Source organism: Onychomys torridus, chromosome 10 (genome assembly GCF_903995425.1).
Source record: "Onychomys torridus chromosome 10, mOncTor1.1, whole genome shotgun sequence".
Classification (NCBI taxonomy): domain Eukaryota; kingdom Metazoa; phylum Chordata; class Mammalia; order Rodentia; family Cricetidae; genus Onychomys; species Onychomys torridus.
In genome coordinates this window covers 67,879,192-67,895,928 of record NC_050452.1, presented here as the reverse complement: position 1 = coordinate 67,895,928, position 16,737 = coordinate 67,879,192, and positions in this window count along the sequence as shown.

Genomic DNA, 16,737 nt, shown 5'->3' with positions numbered 1-16,737 from the left:
AGAACACTTGGCTTTCCCTCACTTTAAGGAAAATAGCAAAGATGACATTATATTTTTTATTTCACCCTACCCAAAATAAAATGTGTTCATTGTCTTCCTCTATTTTATTCAGTCTTTAATCCTCTCTCATCTTATCTATCTATTTTAATGGCTGTTCTATTGCAGGGAAGAGACACTATGACCAAGACAACTTAAAGAAGAAATCATTCATTTGGGGACTTGTTTGCAGCTTCAGTGAGTTAGTCCATTCACCATGGTGGAGAGTGTGGCTGGACCTGACATGGGCTTTTCAAACCTCAAACTTACTGCCAGTGATACACATTCTCTAACAAGGCCACAATTCCTAATCCTTCACAAATAATTCCACTGTCTAGTGACTAAGGGTTCACCTATATGAGCCACCAGTGGCCATCCTCATTCAAACCTCCATAGTACCTTTCTCTCTGCCGCCCACTTTCCAGTTTCATGTAGTTTTGTTTTGTATCCCAGTTTTCTGGTTGACTTCTAGATCAACATTACTACTTGAAATAATATTTGATGACATCAGTTATGATTGATGAAAGTTTTGGTAAATCTTTACTCCATTTCTGGGGAGTATTGATAGTTGCTAACTCACTTTTTTCTAATCATTTTTGTTTGTAATATTTAAATGGTATGCTTCCTATTTGTGCCCTAATCATTTAACATTGTGCTGTTTCTGTGACTGGCTATCATTCAGGTGGAAATAACATCTTCCCTTTGATCTGCTTTCTTTCTGCTGCTTCTTCCAAAATCTACCAGCAGTAAGTTGACTTTTTCACTGTAAATATTTATGACATCTATTTTCTTTTTTTAAAACATCATCCTGTTAGTTAGTAATAGTCTTTATGCTGAATATTCCCCAAAGGCCCATGTGTTAAAAGTCTAGTCTCCAGAGTGATACTATTGGGAGGAATAGAATCGTTAAAACGTTGGGTTTTGTGGAAGATTTTAGTTCTAGAAGTATGCTCTCTGGAATAACTGTGGGAGTTTCAGCTACAGTTCTCCCACAGTGTGTAGAGCACTTACCTGGTATGTACAGAATTCATCCTGCACATATGTACACACACACACACACACACACACACACACACACACACACACACATATATTTGTTTCATACTCAGCATGCAACAATGAGAAGAGGAGACACCTCCATGTCTTCTTCCTCCCTGCTGTCTGTATCTTAAGGTATATAGTTTTAATCTACCTATCTATTGGACATCAATAAAGGCACAATGTTATCCTGATCTCAAACTACAAAAATCTGAGACACCATAAATGTTTTCTCTTTGAAGCTTAATTGTTTCAAATGTTTTCTTATAATGACAGGAAACCAAGACTTATGTTTTCTGTTTTGTCAAAAGTTGCTTCTTAATGTTTCACGTCAACTAAAATGTGTATTTCCTTCACCTTTTTTCTGGTTTTGTTGAAAGTAAAATGAAGATATGTCTATTTGTCTGCCAATATTGTCCACATTCATAATAATTTTAATAGGACCTTTCCTAACTTCTTTTGGGGATATATATGTTTGTAATTCTATTTTCCACTACTGGCTTCCTAAGTCTGATTCTTAATAGTAAGCACATTGGATCTATGTCTACCTATCCATATTTAGATTAGTATATGTTCTTGCAAATTCTGTTTCAATTTGAATAAAACTGGCTGTAAGGTTTTATGGATTTCTGTAATCATGTAGGAAAAATATTGAAGGGAACTAGTTTTCACTAAATGCTAGTCACAAATGAGATGCTATAATCCTCAGAGATGTATGTGTGTCTGTTTATAAATGGAAGTGAGCCTATCCTAGGGCCAGTAAGATGTCATAGTAGGTTAAGGCACTTGCTGAAAAGCTTGACTATCTGAGTTTAATCCCCAGAAGTCCCTTGGTAGAAGAGCCCTGACTCACACAAGGTATCCTCTGACCACATGTGCAGTAGTGTGCATACAAACAGTCACACACATGCTAAATAGATAATGAAGGTATGTTTTAAGTTATAAAAAGTAATGATCTGTCCTGAATTTTCGAAGGTAATAATAAATAACAGAAATTCAAATATCTTATAGGCAATTATTTCTAATGTTCTCCAGAGAAAAATCCATGGGAATCTCTAGGAATTAAAAAAGAAATACTTGAAGATAGACTGTTGTATAGTATCCATAATCTATGATTCTTTCCCAATACTACTGTGTTACTATATTTAATAGCTTATAAAGATCATATTGATTCTAATCATTACATCCCCACCATCATCACCACCAGGATGGATATTTGAAATTTTTCAAATAAACCTGAAATTTCATGTCTGAATCCTGTTAGCTTAAGATGCAACTGTCTATTCCTAAGTGTACTGTTTTGTTGTTTTGTTGTTGGTTATTTGTTTGTTTTGTATGTGTGTGTTCTTTGTGCTTTTTTGTTGTTGTGTTTGTGTTGTTTTTTATTTGCCTGTTTGTTTTCTAAAAAGAGAGAAAAAAGGCATTGAGTTGGATGGGGGGTAGGATGGGGAGGATCTGAAAGAGGAGATTGGGAAGGGAAATCATGATCAGAATATATATTATGGGGAAAATGTATTTTATATTAAAAAAATCATTAAAATTATTTCATTGTGCATTCCCATCTATCAGTTTGATAAACAAGTTGTTTTAATTTAAGTCATTATTTGTACTTAATTTATCTATCAACATGGTTATTAGCTCTGAGATAGGGAAAGACTAAATTGCCCTTTAGAAGTTCAAATTGTCAATTAACAGTGTCAATGTTTTCAAGTTAAGATCCTTTTCCAAAGTTGAGATGTAAGGTAGGTCACACAAGGCATGCTTTAGCTTGAAAAAAGAGAACAGTGCTCGCTGCGCTGCATTTCAGCCCATTTGATCTGACCAAAGTAACAACTCAGAGAACAGAGAACACGTTTTTGTTGTTGATGTTGTTTTGTTTTTTTGTTTTTTTAATGCCATTTACTCATGAGGGAAGCAAACAGTCTCACCTCCCAGAGGCACTGGGAAATATAATATTATCTTAATAAAATCCAAATGATTTATAGCATGAGCACAGATGTGTCCTATTTGGGGTAAAAACTGACAGCTATGCAAGGATTTGAAATATCAGCTGCTATAAGGTGGTTCCCTATGGAAAGAGACTTGCCTGCTTGCAGGGAACCATCTGTGTAGAAACGGGAAGACTTGTTCCCTAGAAATGACCCCATACCTAAGCGCTTAAAAAGCCTCAACCAGCATGTTTGAGGTCTTCTTGCATATGTTTAATAATAGTAACAATAATTGTACATTTCAATACAAAGTCAGAATGATAACTATAGCAATTGAATTTTCAGTACATAAGTTAAACTTGGTCATGTATACAGAACTGAACTTCAGCACCTAGTCCATCTTCTATGATCACATTTCACTCACATGTGGACAGGGGCTACTCCTCAAGGTATTTAATGAGTAACAATGGACACAATATATTTTTATCACTGATATTATTATATGTTGCTATATTGTATTTAACATGGATTCCCAATAATTGATTTATTTCCTGGTTTAATAGAAATTAAGAAATGAATAATAAATTTGCAAAACACTTATGCATGCATTTTATCATGTGATTACTGCAATTATCCCACTGAGAAAAATTACAGAAATTTTTACTAGCACATCCCCTTTTGCAGACAAATGGTAAGAAAACACTTGGAGGTTTGACTTATGAAGAGTGTAAGGCAAGAATGGAAAAGGGCATTTTTCTCTGCTCTTACAGCCTATCAGCTCTTCACAGTAGAAGATTGAGGGAAGGGTAATTTAAGTGCAGTGCACAGCTCTTCCCAGAAGCTTTAGGAGCAGTCAGGGTTTACTAAGACTATCTCTCAACAGTATCTACTTAAAATAAATAAGCAAATGATGTGGTATCAATCAAAACTCCCAAGTACACCATTGTTTAAATCACATATCACCCATAGAGAATGGTAGTATCTTATGAGGTCAACTACTCACTCACTTTGGGCTATCCGTTTGGAGATTAACAGCCTCAAGATTTCTATCCATTCTCCTCCCACAATTCATGTTGCACACTGTAGCCAAGTCATGTTTCCAAAGTGCTAGTCTGTTGGAATCTGCTATATGAAAACTACCACTAGATATAACACCAATCACCAGTGGGTATTTCATAAAGGTGTACCTCCTTGTTTGCCTTGAAGTTTGCAGAAAGGGGCTCATGTAGAATCATGTGACTCACATCAACATCTCTTAAGATTTTGCTCCAAATGTATTGATACTGGGAGATGTAGAGAAATTTCTTTCTATGATGAACATAAGTTTCAAAGTCAAGGTTTCTCAGGAATGAGAGTCTGGATGTGAGAGCCACTGAGACCAATAACAGTGGTAGCTATGTAGAAATGAACTTAGCTTGGTTATGGAGGTGGGAGGTGATAGGGTCTTATCACAAACTAAGATCAACTATATGGATATTGTTCATCCTTGTAACTTTTATTTTACATGTTTCCATCAAAAAGAGAAATTTGGAGCTAAAGAGATGGCTTGGGGATTAAGAGTATTTGTTGTTCTTGCAGAGGACCAGGGTTTGGTTCCTCAGCATCAACATGGCAGCTGACAACCATCTGAAACTCCAATTCCAGAGGTTCTGATGCCTCAATGTCACCAAACTTGCACATGGTACACATACATACATGCAGACAAAATATTCATGTACATAAAATAAAAACACATAAATGTTTTTCAACGAAGAGAAACTCACCAGAACCCTAGAGTAATAGTTCCCTGAGTATGTGAAGCATGCAGAACTTGATTAAACACAGATGCCTAAGCAAATAATAGATTGACACCCTAGCCTTGATCAGTGTGGATAAGATAATAGTGTTCTTAGTTCCTTCACAGTCTGCATCCTCCATATAGAACACTTTGACTGGTTCACTGGCCTTTTTACAATATAATTAAATCTGGTCCCTAAGTGCAATAAGGTGAGAATATAGCACTCAAACAGATTATAAGTGTACCATGGATGTTATTTGAAGCACAGCTCCACACAGGGATGCCCCTGAGAGAAATGCACAATAGAAGTCGTTCCTAATAAACAAAGATTTGAAAAGCACATCTGGTTTCCTACTTTGTAAGAAAAGAAAAGTTCCCTGGGGTCAGATTATATATGAAATTTGAACAGCTGTAAGTGGCTTGTCTGGGTGGTAGAAGTGTAAAAATCTAAAAACAAGACAATTAGTAAGGCAATGCTGGATATGAAAATATTAATGGATAAGGACATCAAGAGTAGCCATTAAGTGGTAATATTTATATGAGATGGCTCATTTCCATTTCCCCCAAATAAGGGACTTATCATGGAAAAATATATTAAAAAAATATTTACCAGTAAAGGAAAAAAGTGCCCTGACTGTTCAGTACAAGATGGTTTATATCATTGGCTAACTCAGTTCTTACAGAAAACTATAAATGAAGAGACCATGATGATACAAAATGAGGATACTTAAACCTACTAACCAAAGCTAATATAACTACTGTCAATATCAGAGTTTAACCTGTCTGCAAAAAATACAATTCAAATCTCCTATGCCATAATTTCTGAAGGAGGCTATATAGTCACTTGGTAGAGTTGACTATTTCAGACTTCTTCCAAACTAGAAAAAAAAAAAAAAGGAGATTCATTTTGACAAGACAGATACATGAATAGAGATTTATTCTTTGTATGATTATGAGTTTGCTTTCTGCTTGTGCAAGGCCTCCTTTTAAAGGAACTTCTCTAAAGGAACATAATTGATAGAATAAACATATATATGGGATTTAATAGAGTGGCTTACAAAGCTGTGTTCTTGGTAGACCAACAATGACTACCTCAGAACAGAAAAACCAAGAACGTAGTAGCAGTTTAGCCAGTAAGATTGGATGTGTCCTCAGTCCTAATTTGATGCTGGAGTCTCAAGGAATCCATAGAGAGCTGCTCATCTTCAGTCTGCATTGAAATACTGAAGAAGGGTATAATGGAAGTGAAGGAATACCTCAGAATAGATGAGCTTACCAATGAGAGTAAGGAAAAGCAGGCAAAATGAGGAAATCTTGCTTTTTCCATATCCTCTAATATGGGCTGCCATTGGAAGGTATTCTTCAGATTTAGAGTGCGTCTTCCACTTCAAATGATGCAATCATGAAACTCTCTTGCAAGGAGGCCCAGCTCCTTAGATTTCAGCTAATTTTAGATGTAGTCAAATTGACAACCAAATTGTCTATCACAGATCTGGAGAACAACTCATGGGAGGCCATGATTTTAGGACCTACTTGTTATATATTGTGCCATTTTTAAAATTCAAACACCCATGTATATTTCAGTCCCTTCAATAACAATGGCACGAGAGACAAAGAATTAAAAAAAAAAAAAAAGCAGAGTGGAAGCTATCTGACATTTATCCTATTGGGAGAGCCTGAACTTTCTGCCACATAACAAAAATATAGATATATAGATAGTACTACTGCCAGGTCTGTGCACAGCCACTACCTCTTGCATACAGATTTCTCAGGACAGAAGTTCATATTTTCCCAGTGTTCTAGATCTTCAAGATAGACTGTTGAAGCACTGCTCATTTCACTGGAAGTCAGATAAAGGGACAAAGTTCATGATTCCATAGAAGGAACTAGAAAAAAATATCCTGAGGCACGTACATTTTATTAAATACTTCCATCTGTCCTATTAAAGACTAGCTTTGAAAAAGAAGGCACAGGAAACCAGGATGCCAAGTCGATGCTCTGATCATCATTCTATATTTTATTCTTAATTTCTCGGGTACCTCAGAGAGTGTAAAAACAAACAGAAAGCTGTCCATTTAAAAATCTTCAGAAAATATGTCTTCCAGACACGACAGGGCTGATACACATGTAAATTCAGAGACTGTGACAGTGCAAACAAGGTCCCGTGCAAGTTCAAAACAGACAAAATCCTAGCATGGAGAAGTGAAAGTAAGCACAAAATTCCACCTCTGACCAAGGCTTTATTTACAATTGACATCTGTTGGGGAGGGGAAATCAGTTTTCTCTAGTAGAGAGATGCTGAGTAAATCAGCCACAGTTCAGGCCAGGCCCCATGACCAGGAGTCTGTCTGGTCAACAGAAAACAAATTTCATGTTTTTGTTTGCTTTATGTTTGGTTTTTGATTGGTCTTGTATTTTGTTATGTTTTGGGTTTTTTGTTTGTTTGTTTGTTTGTTTCTTCCAGTTTCAGTGGGTAGGGAGACAGGGAAGACCTGGAAGAGAAGGAATATAATCAAATATGTTGTATAAAAATTGTAATTTAAATTTTTTCTTATACAGTATAGCTGTGGTGAAGACAAGAAGAGGCTTTGACTTTTAAATACAAGTACTTGGAAGATTTAAAAGTCTCTCAAATAGCTTTCAATACATTTACTTCCGCATTTATATTTTTCTTTGTCCTGTTCACAAATTCTATAATAGCACAAATATCTAATGACACAATCCCTTGGAAGCCCAAGTAACATGGGTTTCATTGTATGCCTTAGATAGTAAATTAACTGATAGTAACCTGAGTCCTAACTAAGGTCTTCTAGAAAGACTTTTTTTGCCTTTTGTGATTGAACCATTTCCAACCTATTCTATATTTCATTAGAAAATGTATCTTCTTTTAATGTATCACTGATTCCCCTCTCAAACTTACAAGGTGTACCTCTCTAAATTGCATCTGAACTTTTCTTAATGAGAAATCAGCCACCACCAGGGTAAATTATTGATCAGTATTCGTCCATTAAAATATTTCCTATTTTGATGTGTTCTACCTTTGTTGAGGCAATTCCCCTGAGGACAAGTCTGCTTCTCACGTGTAATCAAGGAAATTCTACTCTTGGCTTCTCTACAGCCATAGTATCCATGTGGCCCATACATGCCTTCATCTACAATCTAAGCTGGATGGAGCTTAGAGTTCTAGAATCAGTGATGTTTTGAGAATTGATGGTGTCTAACCAATATCAACTTAAATGGAGAGAAATTTAAAGCAATTGAACTAAAGTCAGGAACAAGACAAAGATTCCACCTCTCCTCATATCTGTTTAATATAGCACTCCAAGTACTATCTAGAGGAGTAAGAAAACTGAAAGAGATCAAGGGGATACAAATTGGAAAAGAAGAAGTCAAAGTACATTTATCTGCAGATGATATATGTAAGTGACCCTAAAAATTCCACAGGGAAACTCCTAGAGCTGATAGACATTTTCAAAAGTTGTAGACAAAATAAAAATGAACTCAAGAAGAAACAATCATTCAGATGTAATATGTGAGAGAAGAACAAAAATACATTTATAATAAAACATAAAAATAAATTGTAAAAGATGGCTGTTCCTTGCTTTCAGGACGACTTTATGGGTGATGAGAATGTATATTCAGTCTTTCCACTTTCTTACCCTCAGAGAGATTTGGGTATGGGAACATAAGTAACAACTGTTCACTCCTGGAGAACTGAGCTGATTTACGCCAAGTTTGACATTAACAGAAAATAAGGACAGTGCCAAATATAACTACCATCCATTGTTTTTCTTTTTTCTTTCTTTTATCAGGGAGGAGAATAAACCTTACAGAGACTCACAGAAAAGCCATAGTGATTATCTTATATCTATTTTAAACAATGTGGCTGTCTACCATAATGGGGACATAGTGTCCACCCACACTTTACCCCTGCTATGTGCTATTTGTTCATTTGAAAGCATGGCAAGGATGTACATTTAAGAAAATGTCTATATGAAGCTATATTGGCAGGGACAAATTCAGAGAGATGGCCAAGGACAAGATGTTAGAGAAATGCCCAGAGTAGGCTAGAGATGATATCTAAAGCAAAATGTGGGCCAGTAACAACTGACATCATGCTGTGGAGAGTTGAAACACTCTGGAATCAAAATGGAGCCCATGAGACTTGCTTTACTTCCTAAAGGACAATATTGAATATTCTAGGAGACTATCACAGAACTACAGACATCTGTATTGATTTAGACTTAATTTTAGTTATGTGTATTTCATTTGGGATCCTCACAGATATTAGATAGCTTGTAAGGGGCCAGGCACCAAGAAATAATCAAGGTAGGAAATCATGGCAGCAAGCAAGACATAACAGCACGAAGCTGAAGGATTACATCTCAAACTGAAAACAGAAAGAGCAAACTCAAATTGGTACCAGTATTTAAACTCTCAAGTCCTGCCTCCAGTGAAATACTTCCACCCCCAATGCCATCTCTGTAGCCTCCCTAAACAGCACCACCAACTGGGGGGCCAAGTATTCAAATGCCTAATACTAAGGGGACAGCTCATTTAAACCACCACAATCCTACTTGTCATAAGTGGACACTGATAACTAGATGGTTGGAATGCAGCATCTTTAGAAATCTTGTCTGTCCTCCCTTTGTAGCAGCCACATATTTATATCAACATGATGCCCTATAAGAGGTTATCCTTCTCCAACAGAAGGATAAGTATTAAGTGTTTAGTCTAGGAAAATCTTCTGCCACTCTTTCTTGTGATAGAGGGTGTTTTGTTTTTGCTTGATTCTTACCTCTGTCTTTTTCCCCACTACCATAAGCATTTATCCATGTTCCAGAGATTAAAAATAAATACGTAAATTCAAGAAAAAACTCAATAACCTTCTTATACATAAAGACAAATAGAGTGAAAAATAAATCTGAGAAGCAAAACCTTTCACAATAGCCTCAAATAAATTAAAATGTTTGGGACTCTAAACAAGCAAGTAAAACACTTACATGATAAGAATTTCAAGTCTTTGAAGACAGAAATTGAAGAAGATATCAAAGGGTGAAAAGATCACCCATGCTAACGAAACAGAAGGATTAATGTAATACAAATGGCCATCCAACCAAAAGCAATCTACAATCCAGTGCAATCTCTATACTAATTCCAACACAATTCTGCATATATCTTGATAAGACAATTCTCAGCTCCATTTGGAAATTCACAAGTTATCCCAGGTGCATGAACTGACTTTTTGGAACCCATTCCCTGTGGTGGGATACCTTGCTCAGCCTTGATACAACAGGGAGGGCTAGGCTCTCCTTCAACTTGTTATGCCAGACTTTGTTGACTACCATGGGAGGCCTTACCCACTCTGAGGAGTGGATTGGGGTAGAGTGGGAGGGAGGTGAGGAGGTGGGAGAAGGGGAGGGAAGGGGAAATGGGGTTGATATGTAAAATGAAAAAAATAATAAATAAATATATTTAAAATTTTAAAAATTCTAAAAATGAATGATACCACACAATCACCACCTCAAATTGTAGTACAGACCTATATTAATAAAAACAGAATAGTATATTGACACAAAAAGAGATATGCCAGTCAATGCAACCTAAATGAAGAACAACACTTAAGTCTACACACCTATGGAAAACTGTGTTGTTGTTTTATAAAAAAGCTCTGCAGATGGAAGATTTCTCCAGTCTCACAAGACCCAGCAGTCCCACAATTGCTTATAAAGTAATCATTCAGAGGCTTAATATTAATTATCAACTTTATGGTCTATGGAAGGTCTCTTGCTACCTAGCTTTAATAGTTTAACACAACCCATAATTATTTATCTATGTGTCACCACATGCTCCATGACTTTACCTTTACCTTAGACAAAGGGGGGAGATGTAGTGGATAGTTGTTTGAGCCATTCCCTGAAGCATCACCCCTAGTGAGGCAGCTGTAGCTGTTATACCTGCCTATGACCTTGGGATACCTGCCCCTTGGGCAGTGCTACCAAGGAACCTTAAGACCTGGAATGCATAATCACCCTCTCTTCTTGGCTACCTCATGGTTCTGGGTGCTGAGAACTTGGACCAAGCCATTTAGCATGGGACATAGCTCAGCTTTCCCCGACCCTGAAATAAATCTCTCGTGGTTGTGAGTTTACCCCCAATTAAATTCCTTTTATCATTAAATAGACTCTGTGAATTAATCCCAATAAAGCCCAGAAATATACACTGGAAAAAGATAGTATCTTCAACTAATGGTACTGGACGAACTGGATGGCTGAATGTGACAAAATACAAACAGATCCATAATTATCACCATGCACAAAACTCGACTTTAAATGGATCAAAAGAACTCAACAGAAAACTAGATACAGTGAATATGACAGAAGAGAAAGTGAAGAATTGCCTTAACCTCATTACACAGGAAAAGACTTTCTGAACATAACACTGTTAGCACAGAGACTAAGTAAGGTCAACAATTAATAAATGGGACCTATGAAATGGAAAAGCTTTTGTAAGGCAAAGAATACCATCATTCAGAAAAAGTAGCAGCCTAAAGAATAGGAAAAGAATTTTACCATGTTCACATCTGATAGAGGGCTAATATCTAAAGTATATAAACTACTAAAAAACACTAGCTATTAAGAAAAAAAGCAACCTAGTTTATAAAATGGGGTACAGATCTAAACAGATAATCCTCAAAAGAGGAAGCTCAAATCAAATGTCTGAAAAACAAAGAAATATTCAACATCCTTAGATATCAAGGAAATGCAAGTTGAAACTACTTTGAGATTTCATCCATCTGAATAGCTAGATCAATAAAAAAAGTGACAGCTGATGCAGGCGAGGGTGTGGAGTAAGGAGAACACTCATCCATTTGGTAGGACTGCAAATATGAACAGCTACTTATGGTAATCAGTGAAGTGGTGACTCCAGAAGATGGGAATAGATCTAACTCAAGATCCCGCTAGTTCATTCTTGTGCATATATACTCAAAGGATACTTCATCCTTCCACAGAGATATTTGATCAAACATATTTATTACTGCTCTATTCATGATAACCAGAAATTGGAAACAAACTAAATGCCCATCATCATATGAATGGATAAAGAAAATGTGGTCCATTTATAAAATGGAATATTACTCAGACATTAAGTTACAATGAACAAATGAAATTCACAGATAAATTAATGGAACAAGAAAAAAAAATCATTCTGAGTTAGATAACCCAGAAAGACAAAAATAGTATGTAATCACTTATATGTAGATATTAGCTGTTATGTCAATGACAATCAAGCTACAATCTACAGAACTCCAGAGATTAGGTATAGAATAAGAGACTAGTGGGAGGGGGAGCAGATAGATCTCCTTAGGAAATGGAAATAAATAAATAGTTATAGATAGACAGAGAAGGAGACTAGAGCTGGAGTGTGGTGATATTGTGCTCCCCAAAATATTGTGCACTCTAATAAACTTATCTATGGTCAGAGAACAGAACAGACACTAGATACAGAGGCCAGAAAATGGTGGCACATACACCTTTAATCCTATCATTCCAAAGGCAGAGATCTAGCCGGATATTTGTGAGTTCAAAGCCACATTGGAAACAGCCAGGCATGGTGACTCATACCTTTAATCCCAGGAAATGATGGCAGAAAACAGAAATGTATTTAAGGCCTGAGGACCAAGAACTAGAGTCTGATTAAACTTTTAGGCTTTTGAGCAGGAGTTCAGTTGAGATCCATTTGGGTGAGGACTCAGGGGCTTCCAGTTTGAGGAAATGAGATCAGCTGAAGAACTGGTGAGATGAGATGGCTGTGGCTTGTTCTGATTCTCTAATCTTCCAGAATTCATCCCCAATACCTGCTCCAGGTTTATTTTTTATTAATAAATCTTCTAAGATTCATGATACACTGGAGAATCAAGTGGGGAGGGGGGAAAGAGAGGGGATTATGGAAGAAATACATGAAAGATAGCTAAAATTAGGGCTGTTTGAGTGGTACTATGGAAACCTAATAGAGTAGAAGTTTCATAAAATATATACATGTATGAAAGTGATCTAAATGAAATCATCAAATAACAGGGTAGACAGAGCCCCAAATGGCCATTTCTTGTGACTAAATGAAGCCTCCAGTACCAGTATTTGTTACATTTAATTGAGTTGTTGACCAAATGGGTGCCCTGGGAAGCACAAACAAGCCAGGGTGTTTCCAACACTATAAGCTGCTCTCCCCGACTGACAACAGGTTTTTAATGCTGAAGAAAACACCTACAGAATTTATTGAACTTTGGGAAGCTGAGCTGGTGCCTTCATAGAGTCTTCACTTCTATGCACTAGTGTCTTTGGTACAAAAAGGTATTCTGAAAACTGCCAAAGGAGAACTCTAAACACCAAACCAGGCACAAACCCTTTGATCTACATTGGTGCTCTACCTGAAAGATATATGCTAGTGCTTTGGTGGCACAACATTTGTGGGAATAAGCAACCAATATCTGATTTGACTGAAGGCCCACTTCATTAGATGGAACCCATACCCAACACTGCTTAGGAGACCAACAACCTGAGACTAGATATCCCAGGGACCCCAGGCTAAACCAAATACTACTGTTAAAAAGAAGGCAATAAAAGGACTCCTAATCACATTCTGCAATACTCATAAATCAGTGCCTTGCTCAGTGATGAGCAGAGAAGCTTCCTCCTGAAGCAGATGGGAACAAACACAGATTCCCAAAGCCAGAAAATATGCAGAGAATTAGAGACCTTGGAACACTTAGCCTAAAACACAATGTCTCTATCAAAACCCTTCCCTCAGGACTCAAGAGTCTCTGAAGAAAAGAAGGCAAAGGAGTACAAGATCCAAAGGGGGAGGAGGATACTGAGGAAACATGCTTTTCTTTTGTCTTTTTCTTTGAAAACATTCCACCTCATTTTTCAATTTTTGTTTTATATTTTCTTCTCTCTTTTTACTCTAAATATTTTGCACTTAAATTATAGCTTTCAGTTTAGAGGGGTGTTTTTTTGGAATTCAATAGTGTGTGAACAAGTGGTTATATCTGTTTCCTGTGCCTTTTCCTGGGCTCTTTTCCTTCTGTTTGTTTGTTTTGTCTCATTCTGATGTGTTAATCTTTGTTTTATATTATTTTATTGAATAATATTAATCCTTTAAAAGACAGTTGGTTTTCTAATAAGAAACAGAAAGGGAATGGATCCATACGGGATGGAAGGTGATACGTAACTGGGAAGAGTAGAGGAAGAGGAAACTAGTAAGGACACATAATGTGAGAAAAAACATCCATCGACAATAAGAGGGAATAAAGAATTGATGGTGCTAGAAAGAGAACCGTGAAGGTATACACATCGGGTTGGTACACAGGAGACAACATTTTCTTTGGTCAATGGAAAATTTACAAATTTCAAAGACTGTAGAAAATATAAAAGAATTCAAGAATTATTATTTGTTTTGTTTAGAATTCTAGATGTCTCTTGCCTCTAGTGTCTCTGAATCTCTCTAAATTCATCTCTATATTTGAGGCATAAGGATGATGCTCCTTCAAAAGCCTCAATTTTACCCTTTTGTGCATTGAGTTCCCCAATTTTAGCAGTTCTTCATGGTTGAAATCATATTATATGCATGCATGGGAATGTCCTAATGAAGTTTCAGTGTACAATTAGAGTTCATTAATTAGAAATTGTAGAGCAAAATAATTCTAATCCAATAATAATGATTATTAGATTTGAATTTTTGTGATGTGTTTATCTTCCAAATGACAGTTTGCTATATTCTAAAATGTAGAAAAACACAGTCTCAATAAATAATAAACCTTCATGCAATTCAATAGTAAATAAACAATATAGAGCCTTTACATTCTGGTTCCAGCTTATTCTTACAAGAACCATTGCTTCTTGGCTCTTCAGTAACCAATTATTCTCTCAAGTGCTGTAGCCCACAGTAGGATACAGTATCCCCTGCATTACTGTGCCCACTTCTTAAGAGCACCTAGTCCTGTCCAATCCTTTTAAAACCATAACACAGAGCCATAGATAAGGATCTGGAAGCAGCTTTATGTTGCATTGCCTCTCTCCCTGGGGAGATGGAAACCAACATTTAACTCCTTCTTATAAAGACCAGAAAACAACAGTTCTACCAAAGTCTAATCTGAGAAGCCAATGAGTTTGTTAGGCTTTCTTACAGCTCCTGAATGAGAGTTTTCTTACAGGAGTGTAAACAACCCAGTAGTTACACCAGGAGAAAGTATCATGCCAGCATGGATGCAGACTTCCTGATAGCTGCATAAATGGAGTCCTCCACTCCCATTAATCTTTTATCCATTATATTTTCTAGCATCTCTGAAGACCAGAACGCTATGTGTAGCTCATGTAGACTTACATACAACCAATCAAGAATGGCAAGAATAAATGGCTGTAATCTCAGGTGAGAGTCCAATAGCCCTCCCCATTTCTCCTTATCTGAGGGAACATTAACACTCACAAAGTCCTATCTCTTGAAAACATTCATTGTTGTTCTAATGTAGATGATCACTGTTGTCCTCAGAAGACACTATAACACTGAATTTGGAAGTTGATCCAGAATGGAGAGAATGAGATCTAAGAAGAGGAAGTTATGTCATAAGCACCCTTACTCTGGCAGAAGACATCTGGCGTCCATGCTTCTGAAAAAAAAAAACAAAAAACAAAAAAAAACAAAAAAAAAACCTTCTACAAAACCTTCTGGACACTTTGGTCAGCCTGGAAGGAGGGGACTGGACCTGCCTGTACTGAATCCACCAGGTCGAGTTGAATCCCTAGGGGCATCTTGGCCCTGGAGGAGATAGGAATGGGGGGAAGGCGGGAGTGAGAGGGGGGAGGACAGGGGAACCCATGGCTGATGTGTAAAATTAAAACACAAATATAATTTAAAACAACAACAACTTCTGGAACAAGCCCCAGCATTATCACTTTCAACTCCTGTTCCCCAGTTTAAAGAAATTTCTTTATAGAGATTTATTTGTCCAGCAATATGAGAGGAACCACATACACAAGCTACGTCACTTTCAATGACTTCATAGTCCTCCCCACAACAGAAAAAATCTCAACTTTATAATAAGGCTGGAGTGGGAGGACACAGCCATATTTGTTAGTGCATTTACCAGTGACACTGAAATCAGAACATGCAGAAGAACAAGGTATGTAGTACCAAGACTACTGTCTCATCTTTGGTTGGCACATCAGGATTATCCCGAGAGAGCCTTGTGTTTGCTGTTCCTTTATCCCTGATTGCACAAGTACTTCCTCTCCTCAGAGTTTATAGTTCTTTAGTGGTTCACTTTTTATAAAAAATAAAATGTTTATTACATACATGGATGTGTGTGTGTGTGTGTGTGCCTGTGCGCACGTGTGTGTATATGTGTGTGTGTGCGCACGTGCACACACACATACTGGTAATAATGTGAATGTAGAGGAGAAAGGATAATTATTGGGTGTTGGTTTTCTCCTATCACACTGTAGAATTTGGTGACATAATTAAATCCTCACACACAAGCACCTCCAGCTTTTTAGCCATCTCACCAGCTCCCATAGGCTTTTATTAATGTCTTGTGGATGTCTTCTCAAAAACTATAGGTTAGGTCCCAGGATCTCCAGTCCTTAATAGTTCTTTGTCCACTAGACAGAGAGGATTAGGAATGTAAACATCAATGTAAACACCTTCCCAAACATCCTAGAAATCATAGGGGCAACAAGACATACTCTTCACATGTATTTCTGATCATCAGCTCTGTCTACTCTGAATTAATTTTATTGATGGTTTTGCATATCACATTTCCATTCAGAACCATGTCAAAACAATAGTGACCTGTAGCTTCCTTCTCTTAAAGTCTGGCTACAAAAGTTATCCATCTGTTTGAGCCTGTTATTTGCAAAGACTGGCAAGGCTTTAAATGTATTATTGGGATATAAATATTTT